This window comes from Arachis hypogaea, unplaced genomic scaffold (assembly GCF_003086295.3).
Source record: "Arachis hypogaea cultivar Tifrunner unplaced genomic scaffold, arahy.Tifrunner.gnm2.J5K5 arahy.Tifrunner.gnm2.scaffold_311, whole genome shotgun sequence".
Classification (NCBI taxonomy): domain Eukaryota; kingdom Viridiplantae; phylum Streptophyta; class Magnoliopsida; order Fabales; family Fabaceae; genus Arachis; species Arachis hypogaea.
This window is the reverse complement of record NW_027255620.1, coordinates 1-7,144: the sequence shown is the minus strand read 5'-3', so window position 1 is coordinate 7,144 and position 7,144 is coordinate 1. Positions and strand designations below refer to the sequence as shown.

Genomic DNA, 7,144 nt, shown 5'->3' with positions numbered 1-7,144 from the left:
TTAAGGGAAGACATTCTTAGTTTAGTTCATATTTCAGCTTCTGGTCGTGATTTGGGTTGGAGTTGGGAGCACATTGTTTACTCTGCTAAACAATGATATTTATGGTTAATTCATAATAAGTTGAATTGGGATAGGAATATCAATTGGCTTTGGCTTTGGAAGGTGCGGGTCCCTGAAAAGTTGAGGCTCCTAGTGTGGCTTTGCCTTCATGATGCTGTACCAACTCAATATCTACATTTTCGGCGACATCTCTCCTCCTCATCCTTATGTACACGTTGCAATCAACTTCCGGAGATAATTCTTCATTGTTTTCAGGATTGTGAAGTGGTGCGATCAATTTGGGTTTCTCTAGGTTTTTCTGATGTGAGTTTCTTTGACTCTCACGAGGTGCATGATTGGTTCAAGCATGACCTCCTCAATGAAGGTTGTTCCAAATTTGCAGCTATAATATGGTCAATTTGGCAAGACAGAAATATTGGTAATTTTCAGGGAGTTTTTGGATCTCCTGGGTCAATTGCATACAAGGCTCGCAGGTGGATGGTGAATTTTGAATATACAACTCAGAATTGAGTGTGTTGCATCCAGGGCTTAAAACCTCTGTCTTGGTCTTCGCCAGAATCTGGTGCTTGGAAGTTAAATTGTGATGGGAGTGTGAACTTGGGGGATGATTGTGCTGATTTTGGGTGGGTAATTCGCGATAGCTCCAGTCAATGGGTAATGGGATGCTCAGGAAATTCCTTTGGATCTAGTGTCCTCAAGATGGAGTTGTGGAGTATATGGAAAGGTTTGGCTTGGGCTTGGGAGGCGGGTCTTAAGCTTGTTGTCTGTGAGACAGATTGCACAGCAGCTTTTGAGCTAGTGACTAGTTGGCAAGTTCCACTCTGTCATCTTGAAAAAGAAGTGATACAACTGATCTTTGAGTTGAAGTTAAAAAGGGATTGGGATATTCGTTTTGAGCTTATCCCAAGAGAAGCTAATGTCGTGGCAGATCGGTTGGCAAAGATAGGATCTGGAAATAGCGGAGCTGATGAGATTCACTTTTGACACCAGCCGCCAGAGGTGGTTTATCCTCTATTGCTATTATAAACTTGATTTCTTTTCTTTTTTCTTTTCTGCTTTTTTATTTTTTCTCTTGGTTGTTCACCAAAAAAAATAAAAGTTTTAAATCGGCGCACCACCGAATTTGTATTAGAAAATTTTTTTGCTCCATTTTAAATGAGTTAAGAAATTACCAACTCAATTTGACTTGTTTAAGTTAATGGTGAGTCGAATCGACTCGTTTATAAAAAGAATATTTCATCATTTTAGTAATATTTTTGGTTTGATATCCAAATAAATAAAAAATATCATACATTCATATATTTTATAGTAAATTATTTGAAATATAAAAAGCTTGTTAACAAGAAAGCAATTTTTTTACACTAAAAGAGCCTTTATATACCCTTACAAAAAAATGGGTTAGACAAGCTAATACCAGCAAGCATGCACTAGTTAAGGGTGTCCATAGATTGGATCGTATCCGCAGATCCGCGGTAAATATCCGCAGCCGATTTGAAAATTGCGGATACGATCCGATCCGCAAATTGATCGGATCGGACAAGATCCGATCCGCACCTTTTGCGGATCGATCGCGGATATTTGCTCTACATCTGCGTATCCGATCTACGGATCCGCAGATCCGCACAATAATAATAAAAAATAAATAAATATATATGTTTGGTATTATATTTACTTGTTTGTATATCTTAGTTAGTAATTATTATTCATATATTGTATTATTTTATTTTTGTTATTTAGAAAGAGTTTGATAAAAATATTTTAGGAATAAATAAGTTTAAAAGTATAAAGAAATATTTTTATTGAATTTTTTTACATAGAAATATGATTAAAAAGAGAAGGTTTAATTATACGGATATATCCGATATCCGATCCGATCCGATCCGCACATTTGCGGATCGGATCGGATCGGATCTGGCACTAAAAAGCGCGGATATCATATCTGATCCGATCCGATGAAAATTGTGCGGATCGGATCGAATTTTCGGCTATATCCGATCCGATCCGATCCACGGACACCCCTAGCACTAGATAGATTCGATGGGTTATGCTACGTGTACACCAAAATCAGCCACCAAAATCAGTCATCAGTATAAAATATATGTTGGAATACAAATATACATTGAAAATAAATTAAATCACACATGTATTTATACACAAAGACATTGATGACTGATTTTAGTGGCTAATTTTGGTGTATAAATAGTATTTCTCATTTATTTAACTCAAAAGTTATGTGTGTTGAGCTAAATTGACCCGCTTTTATACTGAGTTATAATTTTACTGCCTCAACGCATCCATTTTTACGAGTGTTTTGAGTCTACTTGCGGATCAAGACTCGTTTGACGACTATAACTAAAAAAATTGACTCTCTAATGCTATCCTAACAAAAAATAATAAATTTTATTTGTCATCTATCAATCTTATTTTGTGTTGAATTGACTGCGTTTATTTATCGTTACAGGACATTGAGATAGACAAAGACACAAAATTATAGTGGCAGATAAAATCTGAATAAAAATATTGTGTTAAAAAATATTAAAATAGTATATTTTGTATCTATCTTAATAAAAAAACATAAAAATACTAATAAAAAATACAATTTATTTTTTATTTTTTATTATTTTTATTAATTTTTTATAATTATATTTTTATTATTATATTTTTTTAAATTTTTAATAAAAAAATAAAATAATTCTTTTATATTTTATTTTAATATCTTATCTTGTCTCATTTTTAAAACCAAACTCAATCCGAAAAACAATACTGCACCTGAAAACCTCTTAAATGTTGGTTAGCATCCCTAGCTAACATGTGTTTGCTTTTCCAGCATTCTATCAAGGACGGCATTGAATGGTATACTAAACGTGTCTGGTATTTTCTTTTTTCTTCTTTTTTGGGTTGGAGTAGGTGGTTCCTCTTAAATATTTTTCACATGGATACATAATGGGCCCGAATATGTTTAAATACTTGTCCTTACAATTAGCATATAAATTAAAGAAATTATTTGAAAAAAAAAAGAAATTATAAAAAATATTTTTATTTTCGAAAAGAGATATTAATTGATTAAAATATTATTTTTATCAATATTTCAAATAATATTATTAGTAGAAATAATTTTTGAATAAAATATATTTTTTATTTTTAACATTTTTAATTTTTTTTAAATTACCGTTATGATTTAATTTTATTCTTATTGTTAAAATTTTTATGGTATAAATTAGTATTATTTTTAACTTTATTTTTTATTGTATCACTGTCACCTTCAATTCTAACTTTAACCTTAACATTTACCATAAATTAGTCAATTTTTTGTTCAGGGTAAATTTTTATAAAATCTATCTTTAGATTAGAATTGCATATACCGTAGATCATAAATTATTTTGTCAATTCGAAATCATATATTATACTTTCTAATTTGAAAGGTACATAAATATAACTTTTTTAAATATAATTTTACTAATGTTCAATTTTTAGAAAATTTAGTACAAAAAAAAAATTATCTAAGCTGAGAAAGATAATTTCATGAAAAAACAGAGAGAGCAAGTAATGTACTATATACTTTATAATGTTCCTCGTCCGATCCAAAAGATTCCAGACAAATTTCATCAAAAGAAATAAGGCTAAGAGCGAGTTTGGTATATACATAGATGAAAGTGACTTCACCTAATAAATTCAACCCCCCACTAATTATCAATAATGGTATGATAAGAAAATTTTATTGTGTGAATTTCATCCGTTGCTAAAGGTGTACTTAGTTACAAAATTAATATAAGAAACTTCTCCCTCTGCCATGCTTGGGAATAAAAGGACTGTTTACCAAAACACTCCACACACCTCACCATACTCTAAACATATTTATTATTTTTTAATTACTTATTTTTGTGTCCCTTTATATATATGGTCCTTATTATATTATTAGTTCCAATCCCTTTTCAGCCAAGTGGTGTGTGCATGTATCCAAAATCTTCATTTTTATATATTTCTTTCCTAAAGTTCTAAGCTTATCTCCATCTATAGCTAGCTATAGCACAATTTCTCATCTTTCCAATTTTAATCTTCTTTGGGCTACTAATAATACTTCCATTCAAATTCAAGTAAACATCTATCATTCTCTCTTTTATAATATTAGAACATTTTTAAGTATTTTAAATTACTGATATTTCGATAGTTTTAATTATTCATTTCAATTTTTAACTTTGTATATATTTTATAACCGAAATTAATGACTAAATAAAGTAACTAAAACACTAGTATTTTTAGAATATTTTAAACGCTTCTTATTATGTATATACATGAATAATAATAATGTTTTCTTAGCTTATTATGATGAACCCGTCTTTGTACTTAGGAAAATAAATATAATATATAGTTGAGGATGTGGAAGTTGAAGATAGCAGAAGGAGGAAAGAACTTGGTCTCAGGGAACAATTTCATAGGAAGACAACATTGGGAGTTTGATCCAAATGCAGGAACACCTGAAGAACGTGCCGAGGTTGAAAGACTGCGCCAAGAATTCACCAAGAATAGATTTTCCATCAAACAAAGCTCTGACCTCTTAATGAGGATGCAGGTATACATGCATATTTACGGAAGAGTTTCTGGTTTACCTGGAACACTAGTGTTCTAATTATTTTAGTTGTTGTTCTGAATTATAAAAAATATATAATATATATTAATTAAAATCAACAATTAAAATAATTGGAATACTGATGTTTCAGATACACTTAAAATTTTTTTCCATACTTTAATCTTAGTATGTCTTTTGCATAATTGTATTAATTAACTTTTTCTTTCTTAATTTGAATTGAGAATTTAGTTTTCGTGTATTACAAGTATAAAATTTAGTTAGTAGGATAATATTCTGTATTCTAAGTATAAAAGTCTTTTTAAGTTGATATGCATGTCCTGTTATTATATAGATAAAAATGTTTCATTTTTTAAGGTATTAAGTATGGAAATTTAACTTTATTTTTTCTATTTGATTGAATATTAATATATAAAGAGTTTAATACATATAGTACATACAAACTAAACTTTAAAATAATTTATAATTATATATTTAAGAAACTTCTATTAAAAAATTAGAGTTAAGTACAATTTTGATCCCTAAGATATAGATCAAAAACATTTTTTGTTTCTATTTTTTTTACATACAAAATCGTCCTTAAGGTTTAAACCAAGTTTTAAAATAATTTTTTACTTAAATATTAAAATTTTGGACAAAATTACTCATAACAAAAAAATTATAAAATAAAAAAAGAAAGAAAAAATAAGAAAGAGAGTGTTTTTGCTCTTTCGAAGGGAGAAGGGAAGAAGAAGAAGGAAAAAAAGGAAGAAGAAGAATAAAATGTCCACGATTCATTTCTGTCTTCGGTTCCGCCGCTATTTTCGTACGATTTTGATTCCTAAAGTAAGGACAATTTTTAAACTAAATTAAATTTTAGAGACGGTTTTATAAAAAAATTTTCGACCTATACCTAAGAACCAAAATCATAATTAACCTAAAAAATTATTTACAAAGGATAATCCTTCCGAATATATCACTTATGCCTTTTCCATATACTATCTTATTAACTTTCTTTTTGTTATTGTTAGTTATAGAATTAAATAATAAGTTTTGAGTTTAAATTTTGGTTTATGATAAAAGAAAAGTATGATGCATATTCAAGATAAACACCAAAAATTTAATGTTATACTCATATTTCTTATTATAACTTTTTAAAACTGTTTATTTATATAAAATAATAATATAAAAGAAATATAAAACTTTTAGAATATATATTTAAATTGATCCTTAATAAATTTTAAATGAGATATTTTGATTCCCAATAAATTCTTATTACCTTAAAAGTTTTTAAGTATTACTTTTGTGAAACAGTTTTGTTTCTCTATTCTTTACAATAAAATATTTAATATATCTCTATGATAAATAAGTTTCTAATCCCTAAATTTTATTATAAGACAATTAATTAAATCTCTAATAAATATCATCATCAAATATAAATTAATTCTCTTTATAGAGAGACCAATCCATCTTAAAAACTTTTAAAGTAATATAACTTTATTAAGAACTAAAATATCCAATTAAAATATTTTTAAAGACTAATTTAAGTGTTTACTCAAATTTTTAAATTGGTAAAAGTACTAAATTTATAAGTATCATCTCTAATATATAAATATGGATATTTATAAAAAGAAAAACACTTAATTTTTTTTTCCTCCCAAACCAACCTTCATAAAACAAGCATTTGCACTTTCTTTTTCTTTTTTCAAACTATATTTTTTTCAAGTTTTTTCCCCCTAACTAATTTTTTCTACACTTTAATGTTAATAATATTGAAATTAAAATCTTTATACATAATCAATAAAAAGCGGCTTGATGGATGCTAGTTATTAATGAAGCCATTTTTAGAAAGCAATTAAATACCTATCAATGTCCCAATATAATATCTATTGGTAAATCCTCCAATGCTAGTAATTAGTAATTAATAATGATGTACGTGGTGAATGGTAATTGAATATCAGAAGGGGTCAATAAATTGGAAAGCTAAGTTGGTTGTTTTGTTATTTATTATTCTCGTTTGTCAAACATTTTTATTCGGTAATACTAGAAAAAAATACATTAAAATTTAAATAAGACAATTTTGACTTTTTTAATATTTTTTTGCTACAAGACCGTTTTTATTCCATTTATTTTCAAAATTTATGTGGCAGCTAAGAAAGGAGAAGCAGTGTAGAGCAATGTCAGAAGCAGTGAAAGTGGGAGACAAGGAAAATGTAACAGAAGAAGCACTGATTACAACAATGAAAAGGGCTCTCAGTTTCTTTTCATCCATTCAAGCCCATGATGGCCACTGGCCTGCTGAGTCCGCTGGCCCTTTATTTTTCCTACAACCTTTGGTATTAATATTCTAATGATTACATACATTAAAAAATCATAGTAAATGTAATCCACCATGTTTTTAATTATAAAAAATGTAATATTTAAAAATTAATTTAAATTTTATTTCCTGTATTTTTCCTATATACATTACTCTCTTTTTTGGGTTTGATTTAATTTACCTATTGATATCATCACCTGATG

At 28.2% G+C, this 7,144-nt stretch overlaps 1 long non-coding RNA gene across 1 annotated transcript; it reads left to right on the top strand.

The window, feature by feature from the left end:
* The first annotated feature begins 4,011 nt into the window (after window positions 1–4,011).
* LOC114927368 (uncharacterized) lies at window positions 4,012–6,957 on the top strand. The gene is made up of 3 exons (XR_011879436.1): window positions 4,012–4,154; window positions 4,409–4,630; window positions 6,775–6,957. It is a non-coding gene; the product is annotated as an uncharacterized lncRNA (long non-coding RNA).
* Window positions 6,958–7,144: the final 187 nt, after the last annotated feature.